This window comes from Saimiri boliviensis, chromosome 12 (genome assembly GCF_048565385.1).
Source record: "Saimiri boliviensis isolate mSaiBol1 chromosome 12, mSaiBol1.pri, whole genome shotgun sequence".
NCBI classification, from domain to species: Eukaryota; Metazoa; Chordata; class Mammalia; order Primates; family Cebidae; genus Saimiri; species Saimiri boliviensis.
In genome coordinates this window covers 31235442-31250918 of record NC_133460.1, presented here as the reverse complement: position 1 = coordinate 31250918, position 15477 = coordinate 31235442, and positions in this window count along the sequence as shown.

Here is a 15477-nt window from a genome sequence, read left to right as displayed (position 1 = left end):
GAAGGAAATAGAGACACAAAAAACTCTTCAAAAAATCAATAAATCCAGGAGCTGGTTTTTTGAAAAGATCAACAAAATAGACCACTAGCCAGATTAATAAAAAAGAAAAGAGAGAATAACCAAATTGATGCAATAAAAAACGATAAAGGGGATATCACCACAGATTCCACAGAAATCCAAACCATCATCAGAGATTATTACAAACAACTCTATGCACATAAACTAGTAAACCTGGAAGAAATGGATAAATTCCTGGACACCTGCATCCTCCCAAGCCTAAACCTGGAAGAAGCCAAAACCCTGAATAGACCAATAACATGGTCTGAAGTCGAGGCAGCAATAAAGAGACTACCACCCCAAAAAAGCCCAGGTCCAGATAGGTTCACAGCTGAATTCTACCAGACATACAAAGAGGAGCTGATACCATTCCTTCTGAAACTATTCCAGACAATCCAAAAAGAGGGAATCCTTCCCAAATCATTTTACGAGACCAACATCATCCTGATACCAAAACTCGGCAGAGACTCAACAAGAAAAGAAAATTTCAGGCCAATAGCCATGATGAACATAGATGCAAAAATCTTCAATAAAATACTGGCAAACCGATTGCAACAGCATATCAAAAAAGCTCATCCACCATGATCAAGTAGGATTCATCCCGGGGATGCAAGGCTGGTTCAACATACGCAAGTCCATAAACGTAATTCACCACATAAACAGAACAAAAGACAAAAACCACATGATTATCTCGATTGATGCAGAGAAGGCTTTTGACAAAATTCAACAACCCTTTATGCTAAAAACCCTCAATAAACTAGGTATTGACAGAACGTATCTCAAAACAATAAAAGCTATTTACGACAAACCAACAGCCAATATCATACTGAATGGGAAAAAACTGGAAGCATTCCCTTTGAAATCTGGCACTAGACAAGGATGCCCTCTCTCACCACTCCTATTCAATATAGTACTGGAAGTTCTAGCCAGAGCAATCAGGCAAGAAAAAGAAATAAAAGGTATCCAAATTGGAAAGGAGGAAATCAAATTGTCTCTATTTGCAGATGACATGATTGTATATCTGGAAGACCCCATCATCTCGGCCCCAAATCTCCTGAAACTGATAAACAACTTCAGCAAAGTCTCAGGATACAAAATCAATGTGCAAAAATCACAAGCATTCCTATACACCAGTAACAGACTTCAAGAGAGCCAAATCAAGAACGAACTGCCATTCACAATTGCTACAAAGAGAATAAAATACCTAGGAATACAACTAACGAGGAACGTAAAGGACCTCTTCAAGGAGAACTACAAGCCATTGCTCAACGAAATAAGAGAGGATACAAACAGATGGAGAAACATTCCATGTTCATGGTTAGGAAGAATCAACATTGTGAAAATGGCCATACTGCCCAAAGTAATTTACAGATTCAACGCTATTCCCATCAAACTACCAATGACCTTCTTCACAGAACTGGAAAAAAACACCTTAAACTTCATATGGAACCAAAAGAGAGCCCACATAGCCAAGTCAATTCTAAGCAAAAAGAACAAAGCAGGAGGCATCACACTACCGGACTTCAAACTATACTACAAGGCTACAGTAATCAAAACAGCATGGTACTGGTACCAAAACAGAGATATAGACCAATGGAACAGAACAGAGGCCTCAGAGGAAATACAACATACCCACAACCATCTGATCTTCGACAAACCTGACAAAAACAAGCAATGGGGAAAGGACTCCCTGTTTAATAAATGGTGTTGGGAAAACTGGCTAGCCATGTGCAGAAAGCAGAAACAGGACCCCTTCCTGACACCTTACACCAAAATTAACTCCAAGATGGATTAAAGACTTAAACATCAGACCTAACACCGTAAAAACCCTAGAAGAAAATCTAGGCAAAACCATTCAGGACATAGGTGTAGGCAAGGACTTCATGACCAAAACGCCAAAAGCAAGGGCAACAAAAGCCAAAATAGACAAATGGGACCTAATCAAACTCCACAGCTTCTGCACAGCAGAAGAAACAGTCAGTAGAGTGAATCGGCAACCAACAGAATGGGAAAAAATTTTTGCAGTCTACCCCTCTGACAAGGGGCTGATATCCAGAATTTACAAAGAACTAAAGCAGATCTACAAGAAAAAAAACAAACAAGCCCATTCAAAAATGGGCGAAGGATATGAACATATACTTTACAAAAGAAGACATACAGGAGGCCAACAAACATAAGAAAAAATGTTCATCATCACTGGTCATCAGAGAAACGCAAATCAAAACCACATTGAGATACCATCTCACACCAGTTAGAATGGCGATCATTAAAAAATCTGGAAACAACAGATGCTGGAGAGGATGTGGAGAAATAGGAACACTTTTACACTGTTGGTGGGAATGTAAATTAATTCAACCATTGTGGAAGACAGTGTGGCGATTCCTCAAGGACCTAAAAATAGAAATCCCATTTGACCCAGCAATCCCATTACTGGGTATATATCCAAAGGATTATAAATCATTCTACTACAAGGACACGTGAACACGAATGTTCATTGCAGCACTGTTTACAATAGCAAAGACCTGGAACCAACCCAAATGCCCAATGATGTTAGACTGGATAGGGAAAATGTGGTACATATACACCATGGAATATTACGCAGCCATCAAAAACGATGAGTTCACGTCCTTTGTAGGGACATGGATGAACCAGGAAACCATCATTCTCAGCAAACTGATACAAGAGCAGAAAATCAAACACCATATATTCTCACTCATAGGCGGGTGTTGAACAATGAGAACACACGGACACAGGGAGGGGAGCACTACACACTGGGGTCCGTTGGGGGGAAACTGGGGAGGGACGGGGGGTGGGGACGTGGGAGGTGGGAAGATACAAAAGGAATACTCCCTTTTTTTAAATTGCATTTTAGGTTTTGGGGTACATGTGAAGAACATGCAAGATTGTTGCATACCTACAACATGGCGGTGTGATTCGCTGCCTTCCTCCTCTTCACCTGTATCTGGCATTTCTCCCCATGCTATCTCTCCCCAACTACCCACCCCCTGCTGTCCCTCCCCTGTTTCTCCCCGACAGACCCCAGTGCGTAGTGCTCCCCTCCCTGTGTCCATGTGTTCTCACTGTTCAACACCCGCCTATGCGTGAGAACATGCGGTGTTTTTAACGACCCACAAAGAGACTTAGACTCTCAAACAATAATAGTGGGAGACTAACATTCCACTGTCACTATTTGACAGATCAACAAGACAGAAAATCAACAAGGATATCTGGGACTTGAACGCAGATCTGGACCAAGTGGACCTAACAGACATCTACAGAAATCTCCACCCCAAATCCACAGAATATATATTCCTCTCAGCACTGCATGATACCTAGTCTAAAACTGACCACATAATTGGAAGTAAGTCGCTCCTCAGCAAATGCAAAAGAACGAAAATCCTAACAATCTCTCAGAACACTGTGAAATCAAATTAGAACTCAGGATTAAGAAAGTCACTCAAAACCACACAAGTACATGGAACCGGAACAATTTGCTCCAGAACAGCAACAGGATAAACAATGAAATGAAGGCAGAAATAAAGATGTTCTTCGAAACCAATGAGAACGAAGACACGACATGCCAAAATTTCTGAGACACATTTAAAGCAGTGACTACAAGAAAAATTATAGCAATAAATGCCCACATTGGAAGTGAGGAAAGATCTAAAATCGTCACCCTATCATCAAAATGGAAAGAGCTAGAGGAGCAAGATCAAAAAAATTCAAAACCTAGCAGAAGACAAGAAGTAACTAAGATGAGAGCAGAAGTGGAGATAGAGACAAAGAAAAACTCTTCAAGAAATCGGTAAATCAAGCAGCTGGTTTTTTGAAAAGATCAACAAAATAGACAAGATAGCCATACTAATGACGTAGAAAAGAGAGAAGACTCAAATGGATGCAATACAAAATGATAAAAAGGGTATCACCACCAATTCCAAAGAAATACAAACTACCATCAGAGATTACTACAAACAACTCTATGAATATAAACCAGTAAATCTGGAAGAAATGGATAAACTCCTGGACACTTACACCCTCCCAAGACTAAATCAAGAAGGAGTTAATCCCTTAATAGACCAACAACAAGGACTGAAGTTGAGGCAGTAATTAATAGCCTACCAACCAAGAAAGTCCAGGCCCAGATGGATTTACAGCAGAATTCTACCAGATGTACAAAGAGGAGTTCATATCACTCCTTCTAAAACGCTTCGAAACAATACAAAAAGAAGGAATACTCCCTAACATATTTTACGAGACCATCATCATCCTCAGACAAAACCTGGCAGACATACAACTAAAAGAAAAAAATTCAGGCCAATATCCATGATGAACATTGATGCAAAAATCTTCAATAAAATACTGGCAAACTGAATCCAACAGCACATCAAGAAGCTTATCCATCACAATCAAGTAGGCTTCACCGTGGGGATGCAAGCCTGGTTCAGCATACGTAAATCTATAAATGTAATCCATCACATAAACAAAGAAAAAAAACACATCATCTCAAAGGATGCAGAGAAGGTCTTCAACAAACTTCTACAGCCCTTTATGCTAAAAAAAAAAAAAAAAAAAAAAAAAAAAACTCTCAATAAACTAGGTATCAATGGAACACATTTCAAAATAAAAAAAGCTATTTATGACAAACCCACAGCCAACATCTAACTTAATGAGCAATGGAAGCATTCCCTTTGAAAACTGGCACTAGACAAAGGTGCTCTATCTCACCCTTTCTATTCAACATAGTATTGGAAGTTCTAGCTAGAGCAATCAGGCAAGAAAACGACATAAAGGGTATTCGATTAGGAAAAAAAGAAGTTAAATTGTCTCTATTTGCAGATGACATGATTGTATATTTAGAAGATCCCATTGTCTCGGCCCAAAATCTCCTTAAGCTGCTAAGCAACTTCAGCAAAGTCTCACAATACAAAATCGATGTGCAAAAATCACAAGCATTCCTATACACCAGTAAAAGACAGAGAGCCAAATAATGAGTAAATTCCCATTTACGATTGCCACAAAGAAAATAAAATGCCTAGGAATACAACTAGCAAAGGCTGTGAAGGACCTCTTCAAGGAGGATTACAAACCACTACTCAAGGAAATAAGGGAGGACACAAACAGATGGAAAAACATTCCATGCTTATGGTCAGGAAAAATCGGTATGGTTAAAATGGCCCTACTTTCCAAAGTAATTTATAGATTCAGTGCTATCCCCATCAATCTACCACTGACCTTCTTCACAGAACTAGAGAAAAAAAAAAAACACTTTAAACTTCATATATAACCAAAAAAAAAAAAAAAGAGCCCATAAAACGACAATCATAAGCAAAATAAACAAAGCTGGAAGCATCACGCTACCTGACTTCAAACCATTCTCAAAGCTACAGTAATCAAAACAGCATGGTACTGGTACCAAAAATGAGATATAGAGCAATGGAACAGAACCAAGAGCTCAGAAGTAACGCCACACATCTACAACCATCTAATCTTTGACAAACTTGACAAAAACAAGCAATGGGGAAAGGATTCCATGTTTAATGAATGGTGTTGGGAAAACTGGCTAGCCATGTGCAGAAAACTGAAACTGGACCCCTTCCTTACACCTAATACAAAAATTAACTCCAGTTAGATTAAAGATTTAAACATAAGACCTAACACCATAAAAACCCTAGAAGAAAGCCTAAGCAAAGCCATTCAGGACATAGGCACAGGCAAGGACTTCATGACTAAGACACCAGAAGTACTGGCAACAAAAGCCAAAATAGATAAATGGGATCTAATTAAACTGAAGAGTTTCTGCATAGCAAAAGAAACAATCACTAGGGTGAACTGGCAACCAACAGAATGGGAAAGGAATTTTGCAACCTACCCGTCTGACAAAGGACTGCTATCCAGAATCTACAAAGAACTAAAACAGGCTTACAAGAAAAAACGAACCTATTCAAAAGTGGACAAAGGATATAAACAGACACCTTTCAAAAGAAGACATAGATGAGACTAATGAATACCTGAAAAAATGCTCATCATCTCTGGTCATTAGAGAAATGCAAATCAAAACTACACTGAGATACCATTTCAGGCCAGTTAGAATGGTGATTATTAAAAAATCTGGAGACAACAGATCCTGGAGAGGATGTGGAGAAATAGGAACACTTTTACACTGTTGGTGGGAGTGTAAATTCGTTCAACCATTGTGGAAAACAGTATGGCGATTCCTAAAGGATCTAGAAATCGAAATTCATTTTGACCCAGCAATCCCATTATTGAGTATATGCCCAAAGGATTATAAATCATTCTATTATAAATACCCATGCACACATATGTTCATGGATGAATCTGGAAACCATCATTCTCAGCAAACTGACACAAGAACAGAAAACCAAACACCCCATGTTCTCGCTCACAGGTGGGTGATGAACAATAAGCACACATGGGCACAGGAGGGGAACATCACACACTGGGTTCTGTTGGGGGGTGCAGAGTTAGGGGAGGGACAGCAGGGAGTGGGGAGGCTGGGTAGGTATAACATTGGTAGAAATGCCTGATGTGGGTGATGGGGGGATGGGGGCAGCAAACCACCATGTCACGTGTGCACCTTTACAACAATCCTGCAAGATCTGTACGTGTATCCCAGAACTTAAAGTACAATAAAATAAATAAATAAATAAAATAGGGATCAATGCAGAGCAAAAAAGACTTGTTTTCAAAGGTAAAACACATTTTTTATAGAAAAGATAGAAACCAAACACTGATTTGGCACATAATTCAGACATGTTATTGATCGATAAATATCTGAAAAATAAGGTACAAAAAAGTGAGTTACAGGGAACATTAAAATCTGAAAATTATTGTGCATTTAGCAATAGGACAGTACCACAGGGGCAACGGAATCTCAAAGGCCCCCTATAATCTAACATAAGCTAGCTTAGTTCATCTTGTTCTCAAATTGGACCTTCGACTCCAGCTTATGTGGCCCACTTCCCTATACTCTGAATACAGCTTGCTCATTCATACATCTTTGCCTTTGGTGACACCTTTTGATGTTCATGGAAAAATCCTCTAATTCCTAAATCATATGCCTCCGTTAAAATCCCTCCCTAGATACACCTTTTCCTCACAGTGTTCCCTAGATAACAATACTATTCTTGCAGAATTGAGAGAGGTCTCACTTAGATAAGATCAAGAAACAGTCCCGGACCTGCCACGTTCTCACATAAATATGTGTTACCATGAAATGACTCTCTCACTGTACCACACTTGTTTATTGTGCCCTGCCAAATTAGATCATAAACTATTCTGGAGGAAGAATGGTGTCCATTGTTCTCTTTGTTCCAAATCACCTGGTTGAATAAGAGGTTAATAAATGGTCATATACTTGCTATTTTAGACCTAAAAAAATTCTTCCTAAAAAAAACAAAGTACTTAAAACAATTACTACAAAAGCAAGAGAAGAGGTTAATCTTCCTAATGTCTTTAATTTCAGTGGCCTAGGTAATTACTATTCTCTTCAAGTTTAAGTGCAATTCTTCGGAAGAGGTCGGAGGAAAGACGAGTGAGGAGAATGCAATTTTTTAATGTTCTAAGTACTACTCAAGAAGCAAAGAAGCAGATGTCCTTCATTTCCATACAGACCAGAAATATGTGATGTAATAGGCTTCACACAAACCCAGAGAAAATTTGTTTATACGTGGGGAAGAATTTTTCACTGCACAGCTAACCACTGAAGCAAGCTTCTTAAAGGAAATTTCAAAAACCATGTAGACAACGATGTGTTTCCATTCGTTGGAACATTTTACTACTATAGGAACAATCGCTTTCTTGACTCTCCTCCCCCTGCCCTAGATCCATCATGAACAAGTGTCTTTGGAAAAATCTTACATTTAGAAAGTTGGATAGTCTTACTGGAGTGAAAGAAATAGTTCTTACCATTTTTATCCACAAATAACATAAAAATGTAACAATGATTGCAAGTAGGTACTGAAGAAATAGAGATTACACTGCAGGTTTATAGAAGACACAAAGTCAAAGCAAAAGCAAGCAAAACGTCATCAAATGGAGAAGAAATTGTTCAGCCTTTCTCTTTTCTTGATCTGTACTCTGAAGCTGGCATAAACCCTCATGTTTATTAGAAATGTCCTCAACAGGGAATCTTGAAGTAGGGATGTGTATCCTAGTCACTAATGGGATTATTTAATCTCCCTGAACCTCTGTTTTTCCGCCATTGATAAGATGAGAATGAGAATACTTATCTACCTATATAGGTGCGACCAGATGCTGTCATGAATATGAACATATTTGCTAAAGTAAAGTGAACTATTACTGAAATGTATGATTATTATGGGAAATTTGGTGGGGAAAGTAGAATATGATTAGAATAGCATTTTACTCTATTATTATTATTTTACCACAGCACAATTGCCGATTTTCTGTTTAATACTTGTTGAGCACCAGGTTTCCAGGGTAGAGAAATAAACAAAACAAATACTCCTGCAGTGATTGAAGGAAAGCAAACTCTTGTCAAATACATGTTTGTGCCTCAGTACAATACAGCTAACATTTCCTGAGTGCCGGCTAGACAACAAGTGCATGAATATTTTCATATAAACACTCAGAGCTTAATCTCTTTGCTTAAACTATTTTCTGACATGGAAAGAGCCCAGGTTTTCTTTTAAAAAGATAGAAAATTTAGAATGCTCAGTAAAAGTTATGACATCAAATTAATAGAAATTGACTCAGTTTTTACAACTTAAACTTTACGGTGCTTGAACTAAATCAATATCGATTGAATTCTTTTGAGAAAACTTCAACACTTACTAGTGTTGCTTCCTTCAGGTTGATTCAACAGAACTTTAATCCACCCAAATCATATGTGCTGTGCCTGGATGTGCCTCTGGAGAGCATCGAACTCTCCCTGTACACGAACAGCTTTTCACTCAATTTTTAAATCCCACTTCAATATCATAGAATTTTAGAATTACAAAAGGACCTTAGAGGTTAAAATCTTCCACTCATTCTAGGAGTCTTATAAAATATTCATGGACAATTCTGACCTGTCTTAAAGCTAGACTCCCTTCTATTATGTAAACATCTAAAAAAAAAAAAGGCATCATAGTCTTTCATTAGGTAGCCCAAACGATTATTTCATTGGTAAAATATTAAGACAAAGTCCGTATTCCTGGAACACATTTAATGTCTCAATTTTGGAAAAAAAAAAGTCATTATTGTCCTCCATCAAAATTAGGTAGAACTGGAAAATTTTTTACATTATTAGCTGGACATAATGTATTTTTAGACCCTCAGAATAAAATACGTACATACTTGCTTTTTAATGCCTGAAATTATCATTAATGTTAGTAGTCTCCTCATCTCTTACATTATGTTAATACAGTATTTACTAATTAATTTACTCAAATATTTTACATTCTTAGTATGTGTCGTGTAGATTACCAGTCCATGAAAAAGATCAAAATTCAATTCTTTATCGTAATTCTTATGTGTTACACAGGGGTGACTCTCTTGCCTCTTCTGTAGCATCTCAGAGGCAATTCTCCATGCCCAACAATCTTCCCTCTCCTTCCATGTGTTACCCCAGACATATTTGGGGTTCATAAGTGGAGGACCACAACCCCTGGGCTACCTAAAATAAGCCCCTTACATGCACAGAAACGTTGGTCTGCAGGTTCGGTAGAATGTCCTTCTACCAGAGGACCCTGGATTCCAAAGGTGTTAAGCCATCTCCTGATGCACCTGGTAGAATTCTTTGCTGGCACTACAATTGTCTTTGGCTCTTACCTTCCTGAGCAGGGATTCCTAACTCCCCAGGCCATCGACAGACTGGTCTGCGGCCTGCTAGGAACTGGGCTGTACAGCAGGAGGTCAGTGGCAGGCAAGTGAGCATTACCACCTGAGACCTGCCTCCTGTTACATCAGCCAGCATTAGATTCTGACAGGAGCGTAAACTCTGTCGTCAACTGCACATGTGAGGGATCTAGCTTGTGCACTCCTTATGAGAATCTAACTATTGCCTGATGATCTGAGGTGGAACAGTTTCATCCAAAAACCATCCCAACTGGTTTTGGGATAAAGCTGCCCAAGACGGAAACCAGTCTCTGTTGTCAAAAAGATTAGGGACAGCTCTTCCCAAGGACGGGACTTCCCAGTTGTGTTAGTCCATTTTGTATTGCTGTAAAGGAATATCTGAGACTGGGTAACTTATTCAGAAAAGAGGTTTCTTTGGCTCACAGTTCTGCGGGCAATACAAGCATGGCACCACCACCTGCTCAACTAGTGGTCAGACCTCTGGGAGCTTTTACTCGTGGTGGAAGGCAAAGGGGAAGCCGGTGTTTCACATTGCAAGAGAAGAGGGAGGTCCCAGACTCTTAACCAGCTAAACTAATAGAGCAATAAATCACTCATTTCCCTGGGGAGGGCATCAAGCCATTCATGAGAGATCTGCTCCCATAACACAAACACCTCCCGCTAGACCCCACCTCCAACACTGGGTGAATCACGTGTCATCATGAGAGTCAGAAAAGACAAAACATCCAAACAATATCCCCAGTTCTCACACCTGTGCAGTGCCTCCAATCAGGGTCATACATAAAGCTGCTCATGCTGTCATTCGGCCTCTGAAGTTTTTGTTGCACGTGGGTGTGTGCATATGCATATCAGTGGTAACTCCTCAAAGCAAGCCTGGGACTTATCGTCATTTAAGTTCGCATCATGGCCATACTCTTTACATTCCAGTTCCTGGAAGAAAATCCCATGAAACTAAAAACAACAAAGCTGGCCTCCATAGCCACCTCCCTTGTGGGAAATGAGTCATCTAAAATTCACAGGGAGGCATGTTTGGCATGGGATATAGAAATGATCCTTTTTAATGTAGTGCTTTTGGTAGAAAGAATACCCACACTTGAGACAAGCATATTATACGCCATGAAAAACATACAACTTTGTGGTACATATAACCTCCTCTGAGATGGAATTCAACATGTATTTTTGATTTTAACCTTCAGACTCAGTACACAAACCCTGTCCAACTCAACTAGACTCCGTCATGCTGAGTGTTGGACAGAAATTACCAATGAGCTTAGTAAAAACAAACCAAGCTAAAGCAGACAACCAAAACTCCTCTTGAAAACATTTTTTTTTCAAGTTCTTAAAGGCATTTTTATATGCACTATTTCTTATGCTCTGGAGAAATTTATTTTATATAATCATTTAAGAGATTAAATAACTAGTATAATGAATAGAAAATTACTTTTCAATTATTTGGTTACATTTCTGTACAAGGTCAAATGTAATTCACGGGAAAACGGAATCTGTCCAAATAAACCAAAGAATGACACAAATAAAAACTGTCCGAGAATTCTGAATTATTTCTGGAGAAACTGTTATGCCATTGTGTCACTATAACCACTGTTAGCATGAGTGGTAGAGAACGTATTTCCAAGGCAGTTTTAGTGGCAAAATAAGATCTGAACACAATTGCCTTAAATAACTTAAAATAATCACAAATTCCATAATTAGGAATCTACTTATGGATCAAGGCAGACGAGAGGCAGGAGTAGGTGGCAGCTCCAGTCAGAGCAGCATGTGGAGGTTTCCACTGTGAATTTTTGCTCCAGATTGACTCCAAGAACAAACCAGCAATACTGAGATGACTGACAGACCCTCTGAAGGAAACAGACTCTTTCCTCAGGACCCCAGAGACACCCCAAATACTATGAGCGACCCAGCTGTGGAAGTGGAAAACGTCCCCAGTGGAGAAGCTGAAGCTGAAAGAAGGAAACCCTCCGGCAAGTTTCCGAGCCCGATTCGTCATTCACCTGGAAACAGACTCAGGGATGCTGCAGGGGGCATCGTGGGAGTGAGACTGGCCCTTCAGGTTTCCTGGGAGCTGGGTGAGGCCTGTGACTTCCAGCTTTCTCCCACTTCCCTGACAACCTGCAAGATCCAGCAGAGGCAGCCATAATCTTAGGTACACAATGCCAGTAACCTGGGAGTCTCATCCCCACCCACCACAGCAACCACAGCAAGACCTGCCCAAGGAGAGTCTGAGCTCACACACACCTGGCCCTGCCCTACATGATGGTCCTTCCCTACCTACCCTGGTAGGGAAAGACAAAGGGCATATAATCTTGGGAGTTCTAAGGCCCCACCCACCAATGGTTTCTCTCCACACTACTGCAGCTGGTGCTTTCTGGGATGTGCCACCTCCTGGCAGGAGGCCAATCAGCACAAACGTAGACCTCTAAATCCACAAAGTTAAGAACCCTCATGGGTTCGCTGCACCCTACACCACCTCCTCCGGAACAGGCACTGGTATCCACAACTGAGAGATCCATAGATGGTTCACATCACAGGACTCTGTGCAAACGATCCCCAGTACCAGCCCAGAACAAGGTAGACTCACCGGGTGGCTGGATCCAGAAGAGACAACAATCACTGCAGTCAGCTCACAGGAAGCCACATCCACAGGAGAACGGGGAGAACACTACACCACGGGAACACCCCATGGGACAAAAAAAATCAGAACAGCCTTCAGCCCTAGACCTTGCCTCTAACACAGCCTAGCCCAATGAGAAAGAACCAGAAAACCAACCCTGGTAATATGGCAAAACAAGGCGTGTCAACACCCCACAAAAATCACACTAGTTCACCAGCAGGATTCAACCCAAGAAGACATCCCTGATTCCCCTGAAAAAGAATTCAGGAGGTTAGTTAAGCTACTCAGGGATGGTCCAGAGAAAGGCAAAGCCCTGTGGGGGTGGGAAAAAAAAATCCAAAAAATGATACTAGAAGTGAATGGAGAAATATTAAAGGAAACAGACAGTTTCAAGAAAAAAAAAAATCCAAAATTCAGGAAACTTTGTTCATACTTTTAGAAATGTAAAATGCTCTGGAAAGTCTCAGCCATAGAATTGAACAAGTGGAAGAGAGAAATTCAGAGCTCAAAGATAAGGACTTTGAATTAACCCAACCCAACAAAGACAAAGAAAAAACAATAAGAAATTATGAACAAAGCCTCCACAAATTATGGGATTATGTTAAATGACTAAACCTAAGAATAATTGGTATTCCTGAGGAAGAAGAAAATTCTAGAAGTTTGGAAAACATATTTAGGGAAATAACTGAGGAAAACTTCCCTGGCCCAGATAGAGACCTAGGCATGCAAATACAAGAAGCATGAAGAAGACCTGGGAAATTCATCACAAAAAGGTCTTTGCCTAGGCATATTGCCATCAAATTATCCAAAGTTAAGAGGAAATAAAGACTCTTAAGAGCTGTGAGACAGAAGCACCAGGTAACCTGTAAAACCAAAGTCACCCGATTAAAAGCAGATTTACCTGCATAAACCCTACAAGCTAGAAGGGATTGGTGCCCTATCTCCAGCCTCCTCAAACAAAACAGTTAGCAGCCAAGAATTTTGCATCCAGTGAAACTAAGCATTATTTAAGAAGGAAACATACAGTCATTTTCAGACAAACACACACTGACAGAATTGACCATTACCAAACCACCACTACAAGAACCGCTATAAAAGGAGCTCTAAATCTTCAAACAAAATACTGGAATCACACGCAAACAGAATCTCTTTAACGCATAAATCACACAAAACCAATAAAACAAAAATACAAGGTAAAAAGCAAAAACAAAACAACACAGACTATGCAGGCAACAAAGAGCATGATGACTGCAATGATACCTCACATTTCAATACTAACATCGAATGTAAATGGCCCAAATGCTCCACTTAAAAGATACGGAACTGCAAAATGGGTAAGAACTCACCAACCAACCATCTGCTGCCTTCAGGAGTCTTGCCTAACACATAAGGACTCACAGAAACTTAAAGTAAAAGGCTGGAAAAAGGCATTTCATACAAAAGGACACCAAACTGAGCAGGGATAATTGTTCTTAGATCAGACAAAACAAACTTTAAAGCAACAGCAGTTAAAACAGACAAAGAGAGATAGTACATAATGGTAAAAGGCCTTGTCCAACAGGAAAATACCACGATCCTAAACATATATGCAGCTAACACTGGAGTTCCCAAATTTATAAAACAATTACGAACGGACCTAAGAAATGAGGTAGACAGCAACACCATAATAGTGGGGGACTTCAATACTCCACTGACAGCACTAGACAGGTCATCAAGACAGCAAGTCAAGAAAGATACAATGGATTTAAACTATACCTTGGAATAAATAGACTTAACAGATATATACAGAACGCTTCATCCAACAACCACAGAATACACATTCTGTTCAACAATACATGGAACTTTCTCCAGTATAGACCATATGATAGGCCATAAAATGACCCTCAGGAAGTTTCAGACAACTGAAATTATATCAAGCACTCTATCATACCAACAGTGGAATAAAACTGGAAATAAACTCCAAGAGGAACCTTCAACACCACACAAATACATGGAAATTAAATAACCTGCTCCTGAAAGAGCACTGGGTCCAAAAGCAAATTGAGATAGAAATGTAAAAATTTGTTAAACTCAATGACATATTTAAATTACACAACCTATCAAAACCTCTGAGCTACAACTAAGGAGGTGCTAAGAGAAAACTTCATAGCCCTTAACACCTACGTCAAAAAGTCTGAAAGAGCACAAACAGACAATCTAAGGTCGTGCCTCAAGGAATGAGAGGAAAAACATAAACCAAACCCAAACCCAAACCCAGAAGAAAGGAAATAGCCAACACCAGACTAAATGTAATAGAAACAAACGAACAAAAATACAAAAGATAAATGAAACAAAAAGCTGGTTCTTTGAAAAGATAAATAAAGCTGGTAGACCATTAGCAGAATTACTCAAGAGAAGAGAGAAACATCCCAATAACCTCACTGAGAAGCACAACGGAAGATATCACAACTCACACCACTGAAATACTAAAGATCACTCAAGGCTATTACGAACACCTTGACAGAAATAAACTAGAAAAGCTAGAAGAGATGGATGAATTCCTGGAAAAATACAGCCCTCTTAGCTTCAATCAGAAAGAATTAGATGCCTCAAACAAACTAATAACAAGTAGCAAGACTGAAATGGTAATTTAAAAATTACCAACAATAAAAAGTTCAGAAGCAGATGGAATCACCACAGAATCCTACCAGATAGTCAAAGAAGAATTGGCAGCAATCCTTTTGACACTATTCCACAAGACAGAGAAAGAAGGAACCCTCCTTAATCCATTCTATGAAGCCAGCATCACCCTATTACCAAAGCCAAGAAAGGACACAACTAAAAAGAAAACTACAGAGCAATGTCCTTGATAAAGATACATGCTAAAATTCTTAATAAAATACTTGCTAAGCAAATCAAACAACATATCAAACAGATAATCTACCATGATCAAGTGACTCATACCAGGGATGCAGGGATGGGGTAACATAAGC